This window comes from Equus przewalskii, chromosome 13 (assembly GCF_037783145.1).
Source record: "Equus przewalskii isolate Varuska chromosome 13, EquPr2, whole genome shotgun sequence".
NCBI lineage: Eukaryota > Metazoa > Chordata > Mammalia > Perissodactyla > Equidae > Equus > Equus przewalskii.
In genome coordinates, this window is record NC_091843.1 from 65,057,075 (window position 1) to 65,082,795 (window position 25,721).

The 25,721-nt window shown below is 35.1% G+C and overlaps 1 long non-coding RNA gene across 3 annotated transcripts in view; it reads right to left on the reverse strand.

Moving 5' to 3' along the window:
• Positions 1-13,524: 13,524 nt before the first annotated feature.
• LOC139075138 (uncharacterized) overlaps positions 13,525-25,721 on the reverse strand; it is a 784,499-nt gene continuing 772,302 nt past the window's right edge. For 2 of the 3 annotated variants that reach the window (XR_011525237.1, XR_011525239.1), the window contains one exon: positions 15,556-19,473. This is a non-coding gene — a long non-coding RNA (uncharacterized lncRNA). Of the gene's footprint in view, positions 19,474-25,721 lie in introns of all 3 variants that reach the window. The other variant, XR_011525238.1, reaches the window with a different exon arrangement.

The window sequence follows — 25,721 nt, forward strand, 5'->3', positions numbered from 1 at the left end:
TGCTTACTCTGTGTCAGACATTATTCTAAGTTCTTTAAAATATGTTATCTCACTCTTCTTTTCAAAATTCTTTAGTAGCTCTCTATAACCTTGAGGAAAGAAAAATTGTTTTCTCCTGGTATAGTCTTCTTTCATACGAGATATGAGTAAGATATACACAACTAAAAATGAGTCTGTACTTATTTCTGCAAATCTATTCCATTGCCACATGGATTATCTTTGCTTCTCCCCTTGCTTATCTGCAACCTCCCATTCCAGCAAAGGGAAACCTGACTGTCACTACCTCTGCCTGTTTATTTAATTATACAATTACAGTATACCTGCATAGTAGTTTCAGACTTTTAAACAATATTCCCTTGGGAAATAACTTTATCAACTAGAGTCCAATACTTATGTAAAGTTACTTTTGCCCTAGTCCTATGGACTCCACTCATTTCCCAAGTTACTTAGGCTAGTGCCCTGTCCCCATTCTCCTTCAGCGAGGCTGTCTGCTACATTTATAATACAGTTAAGACTGCTTGGTCACATTCTACCTTCCATGCTGGATCCTCTCAATTCCTACAAGATTTATTTTTAATTTGCACATAGTAATATTCATTCTTTCTGTTGTAAAGAAAACAAATGGGTTTTGACAAATTCATAGTTTCATATATTCAACATTACATTATCATACAGAGTAGTTTCATCAGCCTATAAAATCCTGTACTTGACTTATACAAACCCCCTACCCCGAATTCCTGGCAACCACAGATCCATTTATCATCTGTATATCTCTGTCTTTTCCAGAATGTCATATAAATGGCCTCATACAGTATGCAGCCTTTTCAGACTTTTTTTTTTAAGCTTACAAATATATACTTAAGATTCCTCAAAATTTTTCCATGGCTTAATAGCTCATTTCTTGTTAATGTTGAATAGTAGTCTACGTTACGGTTGTAACAGAGTTCTTTATCCGTTCACCAACTGAAATACATCTTGATTATTTCCAGTTTATGGTGAGTTTAAATAAAGCTGCTATAAACATTTGTGTGCAGATTTCTGTTTGGATATAAATTTTCAAATCAATACCGAGGTGTACGATTGTGGAATGATATGGTAAAGACTATGTTTCATTTTGTATGAAACCACTGAACTTCCTTCCAAAGTGGCTGTTCCATTTTGCATTCCCATCAACAATAAATGAAAATTCCTGTCCCTGAATTATCAACAAAAGTTGGTATTGTCAGTTTTTTAGATTTCAGCCATTTTAATTGGTATATGGTGTTAATTCATTGTTTTAACTGGCATTTTCCCAATAACATGCCATTGAGCATCTTTTCGTAAGCTTATTTGCCATCTGTTTATCTCCTTTGGTGAGTTATCTGTTCAGATCTTTTGTCCATTTTTGAAATTGAGTTGCTATTTTATTATTGTTCAGTTTTAGCATTTCTTTAAACATATTGGATGAAAGGACTTTATCAGATATATGTTTTTCAAATATTTTCTCTTAGTATGTGTCTTATCTTTTACACTCTTAATGGTATCTTTTGTGAACCAGAAGTTTTTAGTTTAATAAAGTCCAATTTATCAATTTTTTCTTTCATAAAAAGTTTTGCTTTTGGTATTGTGTCAAAAACTTATCACCAAATCCAAGCTCACATAGATATTTCTCCCGTGTTTTCTTCAAAATGTTTCCATTTTCCATTTAAGTCTATGACGCATTTTATGTTAATTTTTTGTTTATGTATATCTAGTTGTGCCAGCACCATATCTTGAAATGCTTTATAGATTCTCTGCATGCTGCTTATTTCAAATTGAACTATTGCTTTTGTAAGTACAAATTATTTATTATTAAAATAGAACTTAGGAAATACCGTAACTTGTTAAAAGTAAATTCGAGCTTCTATATAACTTGTAGGATTGTGTCACAATTTGAAAATTTCCAAGTGCTCTCTCTCAACAGCAGAGAGTAGTCACCTTTCCTTCATAAATGTGTTTCTCATGTGATTCAAGGTATCTTTGATCATTTATTCTTTGTGTACATTATGGCACAGGTTAATCTTAGCATCCAAGCATTTATGAAGACATTTTTTTCATTGCTCACTGCGACATTTTATCAACATTCTTCACTAATCCAAAGAGTTTTCTTTAAAGTACAACTCAAATCTAGTTCGTGATCTTCTTCACATGGCTATGCTCCCTGTCATTCCCAAATTAGCACTGCGTTCTAGCAGATGAGAACTGTGATCAATTGAAGCCATTTATTTTTAATGTAAAATTAATTGTTTGTAGAGCTAATATTAATTGGCCTCATTGGTCTCTCATTTTAAAAAATATTAAATCAAGAAAATATAGCAGCTTGCAAATGATCACATTGACTTGCAGCGTGAAGAGCACCACCATTTCTTAATCGACTGAATATTAGTAAAATAACTTAAGAAAATTAGATTAGTTAAGCAGTCCCAGATGTTGTTCCCGGACAACCCTCTGTTTTTAATAGAATATCAAAATTTTTAAAATTTTTGAAAATAAGAAATAAGTAACTGTAAGAGATTAGAATTTTTCATTCATGAGATCCTTAAGACCTAATTGGGAGTGACTAGCATCAGTTTTAAGACTTGAGAGAGAATGCCTGTAAATATTTATTTCCAGGATTTATGAATATTTCTGATGCATCTTTTGGAGGAGTCAAAGGTCAGAGTGTTGTTGAATAACTCCCTCTTTGACCAAAGCCTCTAGTAAGAGATACCACATGGAAACGATTTCCTACAATTTAACAAAGAGAAAAAATGTCTTTCCCCACCAAAGAATTATCTGGAGCTGAGTAAAAATTATGTTACTAGATTGACTGATGAAAGAAGATATGTTAAGAGCTAAGAGAAGATGATATAGAGTTAAGAGGGGTGCTTTGGAAAAGTCTTATAGATTTTCAATAGTTTACTAACACTTTATTAAAGCAATGAATTACATAACCTCACCTAAAAACAAAATGAAATGTTTTTTCTTTGATTTTTAAATAAATATGGATCTGTAAGCCACTTTCTATATATAGTGTTTAGCATTATCAATTTATATAAAATATATTCATTGGACAATGTTGCTTTTTGCATAAAAAGTTATCTGCATGATGGAGTAAAGACTCTGATATTCATTCATTAACTTACTAACTTTTTCTGAAAATACTGACTGCCTTCTATTTGCCACACTCTGTAGTAGTCAGCCTTGAGTGTATAATAGTGGGCAAAATACCACCCCCCCAAAATCTGCTTTTTTCCCAGCTTTATTAAGGTATAATTGACATATAATATTGTGTTAGTTTAAGGTGTACAACACAATGATTTGATGTATGTACATATTGTGAAATCATTACCAAAATAAGGTTCATTAACATACATATTACCTCACAGAGTTACAATTATTTTTGTGGTGAAAACTTTTAAAATCTACTCTCTTAGCTATTTCCAAATATATAATACAGTATTGTTAACTAAGTATCTGCTTTCATGGTGCTTATAATTTTGAGTGGATCAAGTCTGGGAGAAAGAAAAAAACCAAAACCTTGGTTGATTGTTGGGTAAGCAATTTCTCATTAAATCGCAACTTTGGCTTAAAGAACTGTATACCTTGAACACTCTATGAAAACAGATCCACAAATAACACCATAGCTAGTCATTGGAATCTCAATAAAGCTTATAAGATAAGAAAGGAATTTGCAGAATATTGCTAGAGAAATGAGGTGGTGAGTGTGTCTGGTCATAGGGCTGGACAAGGAACATGATCCAGGTATTGACCTTCTGGGGAGAGGAAGGTAGGTACAGAGTGGGCAGTGGTCAGGGGTAGATAACTCCTAGTATAATTCAGTAATTCCTCATTATTTACTTTGTGTAGAGTGCTTTCTGCATATCTATGACATAAATTATTCAAATCTAAATGTTTTTCTCTATAAAATGCCAAGTATAAATTGTATATTACTTTTAACTATTGAAATAAGTTAATTTCTTCTTGACTCTTACTGTTGAAAAAATCATAATGTGGGTTATTAATTTAGTGAGATATCCAAAAGTGCTGAGGTCTAAGCTCTTAAAATCTTAATTATATAATTTTGATTATTTGACTTATTTTGAAGCTAAATGTCACTGAGCCCTTATGGGGATTTTGGTTAGATTCTCATAGTGAACACTTAGTAAATGCAGACCAAGAAAGAGCAAGCTGGAAGTCATAGGGAGGATTAATAATACACTTGTGTGTTGAGGCGGGGACAGCAAGGTTCAGAGGGATTGAAGTGGTGGGGCTGGGGGAAGTATATTGGTTGTAAGGAAAACTTGTCTACACTCTGGAGAATTTGGAAACAGTATAGATCATGGAGGGAAGGAAGTAGAAAGACTCCAGTGGAATGCTTCTGTAAAGTTAAGATGTAAGGTGCTTGGACCAAAGTCCTTTTTTAACCATATGCCTGACTGATAACAAAGTGAGACTATCAGTCTTTCTATCTAAAAGTGTGTGAAATTCAGAGCATTATGAAGGACAAGTGGGCAGTATGGGAAGTGTAGTGCTGAGATATACTGAACTCCAAAAAATGGGTTGTGTGATCTTTTCCTGAGTAGATTCCTGTGTGGTTCCACATATGCCCATTGTAAGAGTTCAGTGAATAACAATAAAATGCAGTGAGCAGAGTATACAGAAAAGTGGAATATATATTTAGGGCATGGAAGATGCAAACTACATGACACCATGGACTCAGATTTACAAAATAACAGAATGTCCTACTTGTCTCCATATTCACACAACTAAGTTTGAAATATGTGAGTGGCTGGGGTGAACTAACTTGGGGTACAGAAGTAGGTTAAAGGAGATCATTGGGCTTGCAACCTAGAGTCCAATCATATTTTTCCAACTGGAGGTCCCCATCTCCCTATGGTATGTGTTTGGTCTTGATCTCGGATGAGTAGTGAGGACAAGACCTTAGGAATTGCTGTTTGCTTGAGCCTGGGAAGTTCAGAGGTTGTTGTAACCATAGTGGAGTGGAATTTTAGGGTTCAAAACTGATCTTTAAATTACTTCCTGCCCATGACTCCTATTCTGATTCTCTGTCACTATAACACTGGAATAAATACTATATACAACATAATTTCCAATGTAATAAGACAATCAAGCAAATTAGCATTTACCTCCACATACCTGATGGGAAACATACCTCTGCTTTTATCTACAGCAAGCAAAAATGGTTTCATTTGTAGAATATGTAGTGCCAGTGCCTATAACTTAGACCAAGAATCTTTGCAGCTTCTTCTGGTCACTGTCTTAGGTGATATTAAATTGGGAAGCCATACAAACCACATTATTGTTAACACAAAATCATTTTAATGCACTTTGGTCTACAAGGAGGATCCTGATGTATCACAAGGGTAAAAACTAGTCATTGGTCGTGTTAAATGAGTTCCTAATTTTATTTTTAGTATCCCCATAAGTAACTACTAATTACATGTATGTATTTCCATTAAAAATGGAAATAAAACATTTTGAACTGGTAAAACAGTTTTGAATATCTGGACATATCTTTGAAAACTGCAAAATGTTTTTAGTTTTGTCATTCCTTTCAAATAATTCTCTATTATTACTATTATTATACTTTATTCTGGATGGCACTGACTTTGTGAACAAAACCTTTCTTTCTGAAATAAATGATTCAATTAGCCTTCTTAAATTATCATTTTTAGGTTTACTTTTAACATCATTGGACTACATTCTTTACTTTAGTTATTGACTTATGAACTGATTTAACTTTTATGAGTGCCAAGTAAAATTTTGTTTGCAAGCTGACTATAACCAAAGCACACAAGTCTTTTGAGTTTTATGAAATTTGAACATTTTCCATTTTCTCCTTTAATTAAAATCTTATTTCATTGCTCTATTTTCCCTATTTTTCTCTGAGCAGTTGAAACAAGTGTAAATGGGAAATTTCAAAAGAACGGGAACACTTGGCCATATTTCTGGCTGATCAAGAAGCAGAAATGCAGGAAATCTAATGAGAAAGCTTATTATTATGATTTGCACAGCTCAGCTTTTGCATAATCAAGCATGTCAATGCACTCACACATTTGCAAATGCTGCTCAGAACCACACATCTGAATCTTTTTAATGTTTCTCCATTACCATTGCTTTTGCTGCCCCACTCAGGAAGCCATCATCCATGACCCCAATTTTCAAAATGGGCCAGCTAAAAACAAAGACGAGATGTGTTTCCTAATCCTATCAAACCTTTTTTTTAAAAAAGCAGAATGAAAACAGGTGGTGTTCTCAATTTTTAAAGGAGACGAATTATGAACTGTAATTTGAATACGGCTGTGATTTTCCAGGTACAATTGCTTACACAAAAGTTGGTACAATTGGGGAAGAAGCTATGTAATATTCAGATGATCTTTGTTAGCATCTGTGGTGCTTCTGATCCCTTAATATCATGCAGTGTTTTACTTAATATTATAGGAACATATGTTGCTATTTGTCAATATGATAGTGTAATACATATGCATGAAGGAGGGTGTCATGCCAAGGAAACTGCATCTACATCCTCCTAAAAGGACTGATGTGAGTAGTAAATACCTCTCACTGTCTTTTCCATCCTTCCCTTATCTCTGTACTTAAGACAAATTTAACACAGTGAAACGGTGAGACATTGTAAGACTTAGTTCACCAGTGTAGTATGGCAATATTTTAATACAGCCAGTGGACAAAGATAATTATGTGGCTAACCATTTTATAGCTATTTGTTATTATTATTATAGTTATTTTATTGTATTTATGACTTTATAATAACATGAATTTGTTCATGTCAACATTGAAAAAGTATTAAATGAAAATATATATAATATGATCACAATTATGTGAAGAGTTAAAAAAAAGCACATCAAAATGAATTAAAGTGCATCTAGGTGAGCACATTTAATACTGAATTAAAAATATAGGTCTGCCAACAAGTATAGTCAAATCATATGAAAGACCAATTCGCAAACATAGAAAGCTACCTGGTAAACAAAACATGCAAATATCCTAACTTGTTCAAATGAATCAAGTAAACCTAATTGAAAACACTAACGAAATTTTATTTCCCTTAATAATTAAAAAATATATATATAATTATACATCACAAGATCAAAATTACAACCAAAAAAGGATATGTATCTCACAACTCTTATGGAATATTTATCAGAAGCTAAAAATTCACACATTTTGATGCTATTCCTCCTTACTTTTAATCCTGATTATGAGATGTTTTCCTATGCAAAAATAAAAGCAAGATATAAACCCTAACTATGAAAATAGTTTCTTAAAATGTTACATGAAACTTCTCATGCAGTCAATGTACCCAACAATAAGGGAATAGTCAATTAGATTATGATTGTTCTCTTAATGGAATACCATGTTGTTATAAAATAATTTATGAAGTTTTTAAACAGTATATCTATATAATATATTGTCAAATGAAAATTGTGTTACAAATTGTAAACACATTATTATTTAAAGCTACGTAAAATGTACAGGCATATGTAAAAAGATTATAAGGAACTTTCAAACATTGACAAAAATTTTGTTAGGACAGAGGAATGATGGAATGATTTCAACACTGAATTATTTTTAAATATATTTAAAAAATAAAATCATTTTTAGAGCCAAGAATAAAGTCTGGAACATATGTGTGTTATTTACATATGCCTGACACTAAAGAAAGTCATAGGTGGGTTAGTATAGAAATAAGCAAAGAACGCTGGGAAAATGAAAGAGGAAGATCTTTGGAAAATATTGATATTTAGGGAAGAGGCAAAGGATGAGAACTTTCAATTAGCCTGATTATTATGAAAATACAGAGTGAAAAAGATTGGGTCAGCTATTGCATCTCCAGCAAAGTGAAAAAGGTTTAGTTCTTCATGAGGGCTGGTGCGTCTGCTAAGGTAGCTTCCTCTCTTCCCTAATTTTCCTTGAATACAAACCACAAACCATCACTGCTATGAAGTAACCAGAGTACACTGCTCTACCTCCAGGAGCCTGTAATAACTGATGTGCTTGTTTGCAATTTAGCAGTAGCAAACCCGAGTCAAAGCTGTCAGTTTTGGATTGGCTTCAAGGAGGCTGTGTCCAGGATGAAAGGCTCTTTACAGCAGCTGTCTGTTCTGATTCCCTCTCTAGAAACGGGGAGAGCTACTCCAGCAGATGGTGAAATAGGCTGGGTGAAGCAATATGGCTGGAAGTAGTGTGTGTCTCCCTTCTCTTCCTGAGTCTGAGTGTGTATGTCTAGCTACATTGTAGTTTTCTTTCTGTTCCCCTACACCCACCTTCTCTCCTCCAGGTAATGCTCTAATACCATTCCCCATCGTTTCATCATTACTTCTCAGACTAAGAATCACACTTTCTTAGTCCGAACTAAGGAAATGACAAAGAAGCCTAGCTCCTCTTGTTGCATACAAGTCAGAGACTACAGCAGAAATGTGTAATTCGAGGTCAGGAATGGGGGATGCATTTTTAGTTGACTTCTGACCCTAATATCGTGTTTTGCCAGCGAATCTTCAGTAAAGTACTTCACCATATTGACCCAAATTCTAGGCCAAACATGGAGTCTTGAACATTACTATAATGTATATTCATTTATTGAATAATATTTTACTGAACACCTATTAACCTGGCACAGGAAACATTGAGATGACTATGATTTTCCTCAAAGTGTTGAGTGTTTAACAGATGAAATAAAAAAGCATGTGAAAATAATTACAATATTCTGATGTGCATTAATAATGGTACAAATTATACCACCAATAAGAATCCTATCTATGTGAGTCAGGATAGAAAGATGCCAGAGAATAAGGGAAGTGTCCTTTACAGAGGCTAGAAATGCTGGCAGAAATTCCCCCAGAGAATTTCTAGATCATTCCAGGCAGAAGGAAAAGCATGGTAGAGGTAGAGACACATGAAAGGATCACTCATTTTGGAGGAAGTTCCAGTGGTTCTTTGCGATTAGAACAAATGGTATATGGTGAAGCATGCTGGGGAATGAGATCTTTAATAGAGCTAATTGGGATGCTATTTTGGAGTATGTATGGAAAAGGGGAGAGTGGAGTTAGAGTGACATTTCTTGAAGCTATGCAAATAATCTAAGTGCAAGATGTTGCGATACTAAAAGAGGCATGGGAATGGGAGGAGGACTGGATGCGAGAGCTACTTTGGAATATGAGAGATATTTTAGAAGTGGGACTCACAGGACTTTCACTGAAAAGGTGTAGCTCCTCTACAGCAAAATCGTTCCTTTAGCTGAGATCGTTCAACATTGTCTTTATTAAAATGTATACATCTAGCTATAGCTAACATATTTTGTGCTGGTTTCCCACAGAAGCAAACCTAGCTATGGGTCTAACCAGTTTGCTAGGTAGGTCTTCTCAAGAAGCACTAGTAGCAGAGCAGGAATCTGAGACAGAGAAGGAAAGGAAGTCAATACAGGTGCATAAATAAGCAGGAGACCACTGTGAGTTACTGAAGCTCAATCCCACTGGGAAATGCTTCCAAGTTATTCTACCCAAAGTGCGATTCCCAGCCATCAACCCCATCCATCAACTGGCTGTATACTACTCATGGGGGCATTAAATTGTTTGCCCTCTGCCTTGACCCTTGCCCACAGACTGAGAATATTTTTATAGCCAAAGAATGCCTCCAGACAGAGTCACAGGTGTTTGCAGTAAGAAGCTGTCAGGATTGTGAGTGCCAAGGAGATTTGGGTGGGAACTCAAAGCATCTGCTACACACATTAAACCTGTATTTCTCAACTGAGAGTTTACGTGTGAATTTCCACAAATTTTAATGTTTTTGAAAAACATCTTTTATCATCTTACTTAAACATAGCTTAAGCTTATTTTGAATCTGGATGGTGACTTTGAACTTGTTTGCTTCCTCATGGTTTTGGTGACTAAGTGATAAATCACACCAAGAAGTACAAATTTTAAAAAGTAAATAAGAAAAAAGTCATGGTATATTGTGTGAATGGAGGTTTCAGAGAAATTCAAATAGAGAAAAGTGGGAGCTTTTATTCACGTGGCCCAAACTAATAGAGACATGCTTTTACGAGTTGAATTGAGTCCTCCCAAAATTTATACGTTGAAGTCCTAACTCTCAGTATCTCAGAATGTGACCTTATTTGGAAATAGATTCATTGAAGATGTAATTAATGAAGATGAAGTCATTTGGGTGGGCCCTACTTTAATATGACTAATATCCTTCCAAAAGGGGGAAATTCGGACAGAGACACACATAATGAAAACACCACATGAAAATGAAGGCAGAGAGCTACAACCCAAGGAACGCCCAAGATTGCCAGCAAACTAACAGAAGCTAGGGAACAGGCATGGAGCACATTCTTCTTCACAGCTCTGAGAAGGAACCAACCCTATCGACACATTGGTCTTGGACTTCTGGCCTCCAGAAGTGCAAGATAACTTTCTATTGTTTAAAACACCCAGTTTGTGGTTCTTTGTTGTGGAGGCCCTAGCAAACTAATACACCTACCAAAGTAACATAAAACCTCTGTCACAGCAGGCAAAGTGATCATAGTGTGACTAGAATACTCAGTTAATCATTGTTCATCCCATTGGGTTAATGTTAATTTCAGTTTTTATTATTTTATAGCTTTATTTGTATTTATTTTTGTATTTTTGTTATGATGTATAGCTATAAGCATAAGGAATCTGTACTTATGTTAAAATTTATAATTTAAATAAAGTTAATATTTTAATTAAAATAACTTAAATCAATGACGCTCATTAACTGAGAATATTTTCTTTTAAATGGGCTCCATTTAAAAGGAACTGAGAATTCCTGCTTTAACTATTGCCATACTTTTCTTATTAGCATGATTTGACTGATGTGATTTTTGGTTTTATGTGTCAACTTGACTGGGCTAAGGGATTCCTAGATAGCTGATAAAACATTATTTCTGGGTGTGTCTGTGAGGGTGTTTCCAGAAGAGATTTGCATTTGAGTCAATAGACTGAGTAAAGACTGTTGCCCTCATCAGTGTGAGTGGGCATCATCCAATTCCTGGAGGGCCTGTATAGAACAAAAAAGTGGAGGAAGCGTGAATTTGCTCTCTCTCTTTGAACCAAGACATGACATCCACCTTTTCCTACCCTAGGACATCAGTGCTCCTGGTTCATGGGCTTTCAGACTCAGATAGGGTTTTATAGCACTGAACTTTTGATCCTTTTCAAGTTTTGATCTTTACTTTTTTAACCTATCATTTCTTTTGGGAGGAGGGGGTCTCTGAATACCTTTATCCAAGCAACTGGATAGTGTAGCAGCTGGAAATTTTCAGACTAACATCTCTCATTCTGGACATGTAAGATGCATTGAGAGTACTACTCTAAGACCTATGTCCAATGACAAGTCTAGCCTCACAAAAGTACCTATGATGGTTAATTTTATGTGTAACTTGGCTGGGCCTCAGTGCTTAGTATTTGGTCAAACATTGTTCTGGATGTTTCTGTGTCTTTTGGATGAGATTAACACTTAAATTGGTGGACTTTGAGTAGAACAGATTGCCCTCCATAATGTGAATGGGCCTCATCCAATCATTTGAAGGCCTTAATAAAACAAAGACTGACCTATCTGGAAAAAGAAGGAATTCTGCCAGCAGATGGGCTTTTGACTTGAATTGCAACCTTGGTTCCTCCCTCCGCCTCTAGCCTATACCCTATTGGTTCTGTTTCTTTCAAGAATATTGACTAATCCTGAGAACCTATCCTTAAATAAATTACCTGGACTAATGGGGATGGAAATGGTACCATTGTTCCATTTTTGGTTTAATCAATGCTGGGAGAGGACTGGGATATGCAAAATATGGCAGTTCCCATATGATCATTTCATCATACTGTTGAGCAAGAGAAAAAAAAAATATTTCACTGAAGAACAAAGTTTGGAGAGCTGTATGAGGAACATCTCATGTGTAAATATATTTGCTGAATCAGTTACAAAAAATAGGATAGTTTAAGATGAAAGACAAAGGTTTAGGTGAGGCATAAATTTTTTTCCATAAAACATACAAAAGAATTTAATTCATTCCATTTGGCAAAAAGTAACATGTGGTTAAACTTAATTAAACTGATAAATTTCAAGTACACCACTGACTGGCCTCATACCCCTGCTATTTTTCTAAAAATGACATTTGGGGAGTGTCTTTAAAGTGCTTTGGACTTAATTTATTTTCATTACCAAATGTGATCTATATTTTACATGTTGTATTACAGATAACATAATATATTATGTAAAATATACAATTACTCTTATTTCTTAATTAGATTGAATTTAATCTAAACAAAATGTGTACTGAAATTTTCTTAAAAGCAAATAAATACTGAAATATGCTAAAGCTTTTTGTGCCATAATATTTATGGCTGCATAATTAAGATTTATAATGTGTAGTAAATATTTACAGCCTGATAATAGTATCAAATTTTGTCCAGATATGAGAAAAGGATTCATGTCCTTTCTCCATGATCCCATTGCAAGCAATTTGCCATAGATTTTGTCACACAGTAGTGGGGTATATGAGTTGGTGGTCACTTCCAGACAATGGATAGTTGTCACTGGAAGGCAGGGGACTGCTAATTTCTACTTTCAAGTCTTTCTTACTTGTAGCACTCAACAAGAGAGTGGAAATCTTTTTCATTTCTTGCTCTTTACTGTGATAAGACGCTCCCCCTTCTTTCATTTAGCCCCTAATGTAGGGTACTACAGCCTGTCAGAGATTTACCAATATATCCATTTTATGAGTAATATAATACTTGTTCAGTAAGTGAATTTGTATTCACAGAGAATTGGAAGGGAACTAGCTGGTGTAGAAAGCTAGACAACATACATCCTGTTGCTAACAACTCTGTCACCCATTAATTGCCACTGAAAAAGCATGTGAAATCTCTGGACATTATTTTCTTCAGTTGGATATTGTGGGAAATAGAAAGGCGTTTCCATCCTTTAACTAAATGAAATAAATTTCAATTCTACTACAAACAACTGTTTTAAGAAAAAGATCAACAATTAGGGCAGTAGATGTTTCAATTGTTCGCAGAACAACCGTTTCCACTTTCTTAAGCACATCTCATGCCTTTTCTGCTCTGTCAACAAGACTTTCTTTAGGAACTGAAATTGAGTCTTAACACATCCATTTCAGAAATCTGCAGATACTTTGGAATTTCTATGCATAATGGGACATTTTTCAGAAAAAAACCTTAGTTGTGTGTGTAATATCAAACTTGCAGATTGACTATTTTAATGTTATATTTTTGGTCACTGAATCAAAATCTTCCTCAACTGAATACGTAATCATTATGACATATCCAGGCACTTGTTTCGAATCGATGTCTTTAAGTTACTTTCAAAATAGTGTGAGTATTTTTAAAACTAGCAGTGAATACTCCCCATTTCATAAAATGCAACCCTAAACCTGCTTTCGGATTTGCACTTTGCTCTCTCAGACTTCCGATTTTCACATATTATTTTGTCTTGTTTCCATTCTTTTTGATTTAGTATCTAGTTTACTTAACCAATTATTATCAGTTCAGCTGCTGAGTGCTATAGGATATATTGCCTTAATATTGTTGTTGCACTCCAGTTGTTATTCCTGTGCCCACAACAAGTGATCCTTCAAGTGCCACTGCAGAGCAACAGTAGTGGGTACAAATGCACTGCTTCCAGGAACATTCAATCTCAATATTGATTGAGACCCCCGGGACGTTGTAGAATTGTTATGACAACAGGACATGAGTGGGTTTATTCGTTTGTAGGTTGATTTGTTTTAAATGTATTTACTCATTGGTTCTTGTATTCATTTGCCTTGATGTTATTGGGTTTTATTTTGTTTGGGAGTCCTTGGGAGGGGGAAGCGGGTCTCATTTTTAATAAAACAATTTTTTTTAAAAGCAGCCATTGTGGAATGCAGTTGCTCTCACAAAATCTATGTTTGTGCATATTGTTTTATATAGGACTGAAGGTTATTTTGTTTTTTTATAGATGTCATTACAATATAACCAACACTTGCTTATAATATATATATAATTATAAAGTTATAAATAACACTTGCTTAGGCCAACTCTGCCTGTTCCTTCTGATTTTTCTATTGCCCTCTTTCTCTATTTTTTTTTTTTTTAGTTTCCTTTATCAGCCTGGCTACTCTTCTATTTTGTTATTGTTGTCATTATTACTTATCTGGTTGGTTTGCTTTGTTCAGCTATCCAATCATTTTTTGTCAATTAAATCATAGTAGATATCACATTCAGAACCTAGTAAGAAATCTTGCCACAGGCAATTAGGGATAGCAGAGAAGACCTCCACGAGGCTTTGAATATAGGAGAGAATTCTTAAACCTGCTTAACTTTGAAGAAAAATCATAATATGTGGTCAGGTATAGTGAGTTGGGTACTCTGGAAAGATACATTATAATGGAGTTTGAAGTATAAGATGTTTATTTGAATCAACATCTGTGGAAAACTAAGGTGGGATCAGAAGTAAGTAGAATAATTCTATGATGATACAGGTCTAACAAAACCTCACTCAAAACAATGGAAAGCTCTGAAGGGGATATTGCTCTTCAGAGTGTTCTGCATCTGGTTGAAATGCTCAGATCTTTACACTCCACTTCACTCATCAACCAAATTCAGGCTACTCCAAGGAGGGCGTGATCTTGGGCAAGGCAGCTCTCTGAAGCTGAGGCAACCCCTGAAGGAGCTAATACCTAGAGGTTTTCTGGTGATAGGATTCCCACAGATGGAAATAAATCCTTCCTTAAACAGGGACCTGGGTGGAGTCTCACTGTGTCTACAATGGAGTAATTTGGAATATATCATAGACAGATGTTACAGTGATATACTCTCTGGCTCAGTCCCAGGATGTTGTTCCAAGTTTCATGATGAAGGAAGCTGTGAAACAAAGTGAAAGTTAATTTTGAAGACCTAAAATAAATTGTAATGGCTTCAAGGGCAGAATATCTCAGTAGACTCAAGTATTCCTAGGAAAAAAAATTGAACTTTCATTTCAGTAGAAACAGAACACTAGCAATAGTAACTTCATTGGTAGGAAAAATGCTTATCCATTCAACAAGAATTTATGCATGCTAATTACTATCTTAGAGGTGATGCTGGTGACAGAGGCGGTGGTAGAAGCATAGCAAGTTTCAATCCCAGATGATAATTGCCCTTGAATTAGCTGGCAATAGCTTACATAATGCCATAATAATTAAAATTCCAGAAGGTTCCATTGTAAAAGGTTATCTTTTATCCATACTAGGATGGGGGAGCATGCCATGCTTTTTGGACTCATTCAGGAGCCCACATTTCTTCCTCTATGTTGTTTGAGTTCATTACATTAGGCCAGTATCTGGGGGAAAGGAAAGGATAGTGACTAGGATGTTTCAAAAGACCAGGTCTGAAAGCCATGCTAATCATTTTACTCACATTCATTGACCATAGCTCAGTCACAGATCTACACTGAACTGCAATGGAGACTGTAAAATGGAGCTTGGCAGGGCTCCAAGAAAAACAGGACAAGTTGGGCACTGGTGAACATTCAGAGCCTCTGCAACAACAACTCAGATAAGTGAGAACATGGGGAAGAACTTAAAAGAGCAAAACTTCTCGTAAGGTAATTATATTGACTCAGAGTTCAAAGCAAGTAGAAGTGTGATTGTCATTCATACCACCTGAGGAAGTTTATGGAAGGAAGAACTACACGATAAGAATAATGAGTTGCACTTTTGCTCTATTAAGTAATTATCCTAAGAACAATTTGAAAGTTACATAAGGGAAAAATCTTAACAATTCATCATTTGATTTTTTTTTCATTTAAAGTACATATGTACAAAGATCTATTATTAAGAACTTGGAATATGTCTAGCTATTGAATTATAAACTTCTCATACTTAGAGACAATTAGTGTGCACATGAGACAATCTTCTATGCAGATTCAATAATTATTGAAGTGTGGGATGATGGATTACAATTATGATCTTATTTGAAGCCAAAATAATTACTTCCAAACTATTGTGAGTGTCATGAAAGATATTAAAATATGTTGATAGGTTGTTGTAGTTGAGTGGCATTTAAATTTTTAATGAGGTCAAGAGGGGGGAGGAAGGAAAGCATCCAAATTATCTGTACAATTTTAGTATGTAACCACTTGAGAAAATGTGAACCTTATAGTAGAAGAAGACAGTGACAGACCTCTAGTAATCAACTTCCCCAAATTTCCTTCCTCAAAGATACAAAATATTTCACAGCTATGAAAATTCTATGACGAACCATACCAATAGCATTACTTGAAGATAGAGAATGCTAAAACTGAAAAAATAGCTGTGACTAAAAGAGAGCAAAAAAAAAAATCTGTCTCTGGTTCTGCATGCCCCCACCACACCCCTACTATACAACTATGCTTTGTGGTAAACAAAGTCACGCCAGGAAAAATATACACGGAAGACAGCGAGAGGATACCAGTCAAAAGGACTGAGGGCGAATTGGGGAAATATAAAGAAAGATTAAATCCATCATAAATCCGAAAATACAAAATAAGGAATTGAGGCGACAAGAGAACGGACTAAGGGAAGGGGCTTCAAATTAAGGAGAATTTAATGGACCAGACACCATATAAGAGGCCAGGCAGGCTACTTAAAGGTATAGACTTGGTTAAAAGGGCAAGCCTGATTTAAATGGACAAAATTCCAAAGACATAGCTCCTGATGAGACAAAAGGCAAAAAAAGAAGGAATAAGCACATTTTGGCAACTGAGTGGTAAAGAGCAAAAGAAAAAGTGGAAATTTTAGGATCCTGAAAGATAAAAGAGAACTGCAAGAATCTTGAGACTCACCACTACTTTGCTACCAGCAAAACATAGAAACAGAAACCTTCTTATATGCTTGGACTTTGATAGACTAGCAGAAAAGGATGCCATTAAACTAGAAATCTGGAAAATAGCCCAATACCATAAAAGTAAACAAAGGAAGAGTCTGTTGACAACCATTACAGTAAATCAGAAGACAAAATTTCACAAAATCAACCGGGGAAAATTTCTCTCTAAAAAGTAAGACTAAAGCAGAAGTAAACTGTAATTCAATACTCCAAAAAGAATTAAATATACTGAAACAAGCATTTAAGGATATGTTAAATCTGCCTTGAATCATAATTTTAGAAACTATGAATAGTAATGTACAAGAAAACCGGGAGTAATTAAAAGAGTTGATTGAACTCTGAAAAATAATGGAAGAAGAAAACAAATTTACTCAGAAATAAAGAAAAAAATTACAAGGTGCCCAGGAGAGAATAGATACAGATGAAAATTTACTAAGGAACTTTGAAGAATGGTAAGAAATCAACCAAAAACATGTAAATGGCATAAAGAAAGAATAAACATGGTAGGAGAGAAAGTAGTAGAAATAGAAGACAGACAAAAAAGGAACAATATTTGTATTAGTAGAGTCCCTGAAGCTGAAAAACAAAGCAATGAAAGAGACTATCTAAAACTATAATCCAAGAAAATATTTCAGAGATAGACAAAGTCCTGAATCTACACATTGAACAAACTTACTGGATACCTGGAAAAATTAACTCAGAATGATGAATGAGAAATATATCTTAGAAAAAAAAATTAGATTTCCAAGTTAAAAATTAAATCCTCAAGGCAACCAGACAAAAATTTCAAATGACTCACAAACAAAAAAATTTCCAGTAGCCGACCTTTCAAAATCATTCTAAGTCAAGTAACAATCAAGTAGCATTTTAAAACAGTAATAGTGAAAGTATGGAACACAGATTTTACTATTTCTAGGTTTTTTTCCTGTCTTTTCTAAGAAATTATTTCTCATTCAAAGGCCATAAAGAAATTTTCTTACATTTCCCTTTAGAATTTGTAAATTTTAGCTTTATACATTTATTTATTTGAAAGGAAAAAATGCTTCTTTTGCTCTACTGTGCTACATTCTCACTCACAACTCTCCTGACACTTCCCTTTTGACATCAAATGTGTGGGTTTTTCCCCCACACCAAGCAATTTTCCAACACCAGCTGGGTGTCCTGGAATTCAATTCAATTCTGATACTGTCTATGGGGAGTTAGCATCAGATCCCAAAGGTTAAGAGCTCAATCCAACAAGACTTCCTCCCCCACTTCAGATGCCAATTGCAAGACCAGGTTGTTACCTGTGCTTTTCACCGACCAATTAGAAATTGGAAGTTACCACAAACCCCTCTTCCGATTCCATAATTTGCTAGAATAGCTCACAGGAGTCAGGAAAACAGTCTGCTTACTAGATTGCTGATTTATTATAAAAAGATACAATTCAACAAAAGCCAGATGGAAGAGATGTACCCAGCAAGGTATGGGGGAAGGGATGCAGAACTTCCTGCTCTCTCTGGTACCTCCACGTGTTCACCAATCTGGAAGCTCTTTGAACCCTGTACTTCAGGGATTTTTATGGAGCCTTCGGTTTGTAGCCATAATTGATGAAATGATTGACCATTAGTGATTAGCTCCATCTTCAGCCCCTCCCCGCTCCAGAGTGGGAGGGGAAAATGAGGGGAGCTGAAAGTTCCAACCTCTAATCACATCATTGCTTCCCCTGACAACCAGCCCCCATCCTGTAGTTATCTGGGGCTTTCAAAAGATCAACGCATTAACATAAACTCGGGTGTGGTTGAAAGGGGCTTTGTTATGAATAACAAAAGACATTCCTTTTACCTTTATTGCTATAGAGCTATTTCAGGAACTGAGGACAAAAGACCAAATATTATAACAAAAGATATTCCCATGGATCTTATCATTTAAGAAATTACAAGGATTTTAGGAGCTGTATGCCAAGAACTGTGGACTAAGGCCCAAGTATATGTATTCTTATTATGAATCCTAATATCACATTATTTAATCCAGCCTCCAGAGCTGTGAGAAATTAATGATTATTGTTTAAGTCACCCAGTCTATGGTCATTTGTTACAGTAGCTCAAACTGACAAAGACAAGTATTTATTTTATGTGGAGGGTTTCAGACCATCCACACCAACAAAAATAAAAGATACATTCACCTGGAGATGGAGCAAGGGACATTCTAACTAGCAAAAAGCAACATGGATATTTCAATGTTTCAAATCATTTTGCACATTAATTTTACTGAACTATAGCCAAAACAGTAGAACTGTAGTTCTAAAATGCATTACTTTTCACAATTCCAGCTTCTACTAGTTCAAAAACAATCAGGGGCCAGCCTGGTGGCATAGTGGTTAAGTTCTCGCACTCTGCTTTGGTGGTCTGGGGTTCACATGTTCAGATCCCAAGTGCAGACCTACGTACCACTCATCAAGCCATGCTGTGGTGGCATCCCACATACAAAACAGAGGAGGATTGGCACAGATGTTATCTCAGTGACAATCTTCCTCAAGCAAAAAGAAGATCATTGGCAACAGATGTTAGCTCAAGGCCAATCTTCCTCACTGAAAAAAAAAAGAAAGAAAGAAATCAAAATGATTACAAACCAGAATATGCAAATGGAGATTTATATATTTTTACTATTTCAAAAATCAAGTGTTTATGGGAAGAAAAAAAAAGTGGATTTTTTATTATTTCTTTTAATAGACATTAACAAAATGAAAATGATCTTTTTTCCTTTCATGCCTGCCTAAAAGCTAATAATGACCTGTGAGTGTATATAGTAACAGAAAATAAAGCCACATGCTATTAATGCAGAAACGTGATTAGACTGAAAGAGGTTCTACACCCCGTGCATGTTCCTCTCAAGGATAAGTTCAGGGCCAGAACTTTTAGAAGACATGTTTGCTTTATTAAAATACTTGAGAATATCACTTAGCATCACCATCTTAGCACTGATTCTAACAACATAATTTTAGTCAGTATCTGTGGTTTGATAATAATAGCGCGCCTCATCTGAGAGATGCTTTTCATTTTGCTTTAGCAGTTTGGGAGGTTCAACTTCCTAAAATCAAACCTCTCTCTTTCTGCATGAACTTTTCAATTACTGTAACTAAAATTTCCCTCCAAATGGGTCACTGAGTGGCTGCCTCTCTTGGAGAGCTTTCCTTTATTTTATTATACGGAACATCGCCTTTTCTGCACCACACGCCCTTGCCTCTGCTCAGCTTCCTTCATCAAGTGCTCTTCTCTGCTCCAAGAGTGCTCTGCAGAGTCCCAGGCTGCTGTGCAGAGGGAAAGGTTGCCTAGTGGCCTCAGAACATAGTTATCGTCCCTCCCTCCTTTTAGAAACGGATTTTATTTTGGGGGAAAAAATCAAACACACTGAATTTACAGCGTCATACTCAAACAACCTGAATCTCACACAATGAAATCCAACACAATGCACTTAGTGTGTGATTTCCGTTAGTGTATAAAAGACTAAGTTTTTATCACTGATTCCACCTTATATTTTGGGAGCTTTTTATTTCTTATCCTTCAGGTAACTGAGGTGAAAATTGGAATGACTACTGAAATACTAAACTTTCGAACACTTATAACTAAAACGAATATGGGCTTCCACTGTTTTTGACAATGTTGGACTATATAGTCTCTTGATGTGTTTGCAACCCACATTTCTGCAGAGTAAAATGACTTGAAAACGCTGATCGGACACTACATTTCTTTGGAGCAATAAACCACGTGAAGATTTACTCTGATCGCCTAATTAGAATAAGTTGTTAACATCCAGTAATTTAAATAGGACACTTGGATTACTTTTTTTGTCTGAAAAGCATCATTGTTGGTTGTAAAGATGACAGTCATTTGTCCTTCCACGCAAAACTGAAGGCCAAATATAAGAAGAAAAGAATTAAATAAAACAGACGAAAAGACCCATGAACCAAAATACATTTCCATGAACTGAAATACATTTACTGGATTAAATATTGAGCTTCTTTGCTTTAGGTAATCTATTTCATATTTGTTAATCCTCCAGCTTAATTCCCAATAAGTAAATTTGTCAGGCAATTATATAAAGTTGGTTTAATTTTCTGCTTACCAAAAGAATTTATCATTATGTTTCTCCCACATCTAAATTTCTAGAACTAATTCTTTTCTCATCTTATCTCTTGATAATATATTAAAATGTCTTATGATTGTCATAAATAACTATTTCCAAACACTTAACAAATATATGTACCTCTAAGGTTCTAAATAAAATAATTTACCTTTATTTTTATTTTATTTAGTTTGACAAACTTAAGCAAAACTTGAAGGCTAACAGTGAATCTTTTTCGTAAAAAAAATAGTTCTGGAGTTTAACACATAACTCAAAGCATTCAGTATTCCAATCTGAACATTCAACAAGTCCCACCCTCTGCACTTACCCTGCCCATGGTCTGCATAGTGACCTATGTGGTTTCATATGAAGAACTTGGATAAAACGGCACAGAGCTGATGCTGGAGGTCTCCATGTTTCTTTCTTCTCTTTCCTTTGTTTCTCTTTCTGCTCTTACTGACATGTCATGATTGATGTGTTTTTCATTTTCGTTTACAAAATGAACTCTTTGCTTCGCTAGACAGGTATTTTTTTTCAGGTGATTGAATCAGAATTTATTTTTGATGCAATCATTGTCCCTTTACACATAAAAATGCAAGTATTTTGGAGTGTAAGGAATAAATTGCTAAAGTTAATATGTTATGTTGGAAGCAAAACACTAGTATTCTAGGAGCACTAAAGAGGAATGCCATAAATTTCCATATATCCACTTTAGGGTCAGCTTAGCAAATGTTTCCATGAAATACAAATGCTTTCAGTAATTCTTAATAATTGCTAGTTAGAGGCAAAGACTAAAACCAAAATTACACTTCTGCTTCTAAAGAAAAGGAAAAACATCCAGGCAATTTTCTTGACGAAATTTTCCAATTAGTTGCTACTAATTTAAAAGAGAAAGAGATACTACCATTATTCCTTTTAATGAATAAATGATATTCTGTAAATTGATAGTAAAGATAATTTTAGAGAATAGAGAAAAATAAAGTGAAAAATGCTTTGCCAAAAAGACTAAAAAAAGTTATGATCCTGTGCTTCTAAAATTGTCTCAATGATTTTGTCCTTAACAAATAAAATAGAAAAGTTTGATATAACCTGAAAATGCAACTAAAGGAATAGATTAAATGAAACTTAGTAGGTGAATATAATGGAATATTATTTAGACATTAAAGAATTGTAGAAAAGTACTTAATAACATAAATATTGATAATATAAAGTAATGTGAAAGAATTTACTAAAAGTATTTATAGTATAACCTCAGAGATTTTAAAATGAGTGGGTTGTAGAAAAATATTAACAGTATATATATGATACAATATAATATAAATGTGGTTTATTACTCAGTGATAGAATTAAGAGCAATTTCTATTATATTTCCTTATTTTTGTTTATCTAACTTTTAAAAAAATCTACTTTTAGATTGATGTTATTTTTGGAGTCAGAAAAATACAATTAAACAAGTATAATAAAGTCATTATTCTGGAATTTTCTTTTCCATATCCTCTACGGAGAACATTTCCATGTGTCACTCACTCAGGTCAGTAGAAGTGAGGCAAAGGCCCCTAAAGTTGCTTTTTTCCCCCAAAACAAATGAATTTATTCATTTCAACTAGATAAGACATTTTAAAATGTGACTTCTAATCAGGTCCTAAAATTTTAGCCAGCTGCACAGCATAGCCTGTGTGTTCAGAGTAGAAAAAAACAACCTGAAAGCAAAAGAAGTGGTCACTTATCTTTCTGTCACCTAAGCAACATCTCTAATTAAGAATAATTTTCAAGTCCTTGTTTCTGTGTCACAGAAAGAAACCTTTTTCCTGAGCCTATTTTTCCCCCTTTTGCCCTTTCCTTTCTCTAAGGAGGATTGTCTTACTGAAAGACATTTAGCCCAAGTTTTTGTATCTCTCTCTATTTGATCTGTATTTTTAAAAAATGAATTATTCTTTGTAAAATGAACACTTAAGGTGAAAATGACTGGGTTCTTCCTATAATCTCCTTTGCCACACACCAAACTGTATCACACTCTACAGTGAGAAGACCTGGGGATCTGGCCTCGGGTTTGGCACAGTACCTGGTTTGTCACTAATACTTAATAAATATGTGTTGAATGAAAGAATATCTAAATAAATTTTCTTGGAAAAGTCACCACTTTGAGCCATGGCTTCCTGATTTATAAAAAGAGAAAGCTATGGGCTGATTGTCTGTGTCCCCCCCAAAATTCATATGTTGAAATCCTAACCCTCAAAGGCCATGGTACTAGCAGATGGGGCCTTTGGGAGGTGACTAGGTTGTGAGGGTGGAGCCCTTATGAATGGGATTAGTGTTCTTACAAAAGAGACCCCACAGAGCTCCCTACATCCTCCCATCATGTGAGGACACAAGGCAACATCTGCAACCCAGAAAAGGGCCCTCACTGGACGTTGCTGGCATCCTAATCCTGGACCTTCCACCTCCAGAATTGTGAGCAATCAATTTCTTCTGTTTATAAATTACACAGTCTGTGGTATTTTGTTAGCAGCCCAAACAGACTAAGAGAACATAGGAGAAGATAATTTTTAGGTCCCCTTTCCAATTCTAAAACTCCTATAATTCTAATAGGAGCCTAGCTTATAGTGCCCTAAAAGAAATGATTTGTCAAATAGTGGGTCAAATTCTGCTGGGAGGAGTTGGGGAATACCTTACTTTGCATGTTCAAAGAATTCTTACTTCTAAATTAAGCACAGCTTCCTCAACATAAAGTATGTGGCCTAAAACTAGAGGGGATAAATTTACCTAATATGGGAACCTTACTTAGAAGTTTAAAATTTGCATGAGATCAATGCCAATTTATTTGTGATAGAGCAATAGTTTTGGAAATCAATATATAGATTGATAGAATGGTTGATAGCTTTCATATAGAAATCAATAAACCCCTCTTCTTGACAATAAGTTGACTTCTTTTTTATATGTCAATATTCCGAGAGTCCCTTCTGCCAGTTGAAAGGCAATTTTCCTGAAGGTTTCTTTCGTTTGTGCATATTGTGTGAAGAGGTTGCATTTCAGTCATCTTAGGTCCCGGTCTGCTTATGAGCAGTAGTGACTCCCCAAAAGGTCCATGGAGGAGAATCTGATGTGGGAAGGTCCAAGAAGAGTCTACACAATCCCAGCTATTATTTAATGGCATGCTTACTGTCTTCATTGAAGATCCAGTACACAAATGGGAGATTTTATTTGAAGCTGTTCACTGATGTTTTCTGCTGGTATTTCCTATTCATCAGTGCCCTTTCCTATTTGAAGATATAACACTTATGATATCCTTTGCTTTATGGTAGGAATATCGTAAAAGAAAGGCAGCGAGATACAAAAGGGTCAATTTTTGACTTTTGAATTTTGAAACTCATACCAGAAAAAGTAAGGTTTAATAGAAAGGTAGAAATGTGTAGATATTGTAGAAAAGATACAATGGACATCCCAGATAGATTAAAGAATTGAAAAGCAGAGAAAAATTGTGCCCCACTTCCCACATAATGCCTAAAAAATGAATTCAACCTTACAGCACCTTCTTGAGTCCTACAGAAATGGCCTATAAGCCTGAATTAGCATCCCAGAGCTTCCACTCACTCTGACATGGGAGTGAGAAAAGTGAAACCTCTTGAGGAGTAGAAAGCCTTTTCCTTTTCCTGGACTAGCACAAAAGGGGCAAAATGCCTTAGAGACAGCCATACTGAGTTTTTCACAGCCATAAAGGACTACCAAAAGGGGCTCCGAAGTAGTGGAGACAGCCAGACTTCAGTCTGCCTTGAAGTCAACCAGGAAACAACATCAAAGTTTCCAGAATGAATTGACAATGGGGAGCAAGAAGGGAGGATATACATCCCAGAGAATGTTAGTTTTTTGATTGTTTTTTGGTGAGGAAGATTGGTCCTGAGCTAACATCTGTTGCCAATCTTCCTCTTTTTGCTGGAGGAAGATTGCCACTGAGCTAACATCTGTGCCAATCTTCCTCTATTTTGTATGTGGGACACCACCACAGCATGGCTTGATGAGCAGTGTGTAGGTTAGTACCCAGGATCTGAACCTGCGAACCCCGAGCTGCCAAAGTGGAGCATGTGAAATTAACCACTATGCCACTGGGCCAGCTCTGAGAATGTTAGTTTTCATATATGATGACAATGGTTATTTATACCCCATAGCCCAAGAAAGTTATGTCATTACATAACTCCAAAGAATATTAAGCACAACTACCCAGAAATGAAATTAGAATTGAATTAGCTGAGATTTAATTTTGTCATAGTATAAGGGCAGCCCCAAAATAGATATTAGTTTAGTTATCGCAAAAAAAAGTTATATGCCTCGTACAACTGAGATTTTAGCCTAAAATTTTTTACACATTATATGTGCTTTCTATGAAAGTGTGTTTGTATCTGTGACAAAACCATAGTTAAACATAAGATCCATTATTTTATATAATATCCCTTAGATACAAACTCATTTAACACTTAAATTTAGTAAACGTATGTCTTTGAAATCAGTTTGCAGATGCAATATGTTTTCCTTTTGGCTACAAGTATCACAAAACTAAATAAGGGTTAGGGTGCCAGAGGGTAACATCCATTAACTCTAGTCCCTTGTTAGTGATGGAGGTGGAAATGTTCCATATCAATATCTCTTGGGAAGATTTTTGAAGGTCATCCACTCTGGTTGTTGGAGGGCTAGTATTGTGTGGAAAAAAACTCTATTCAT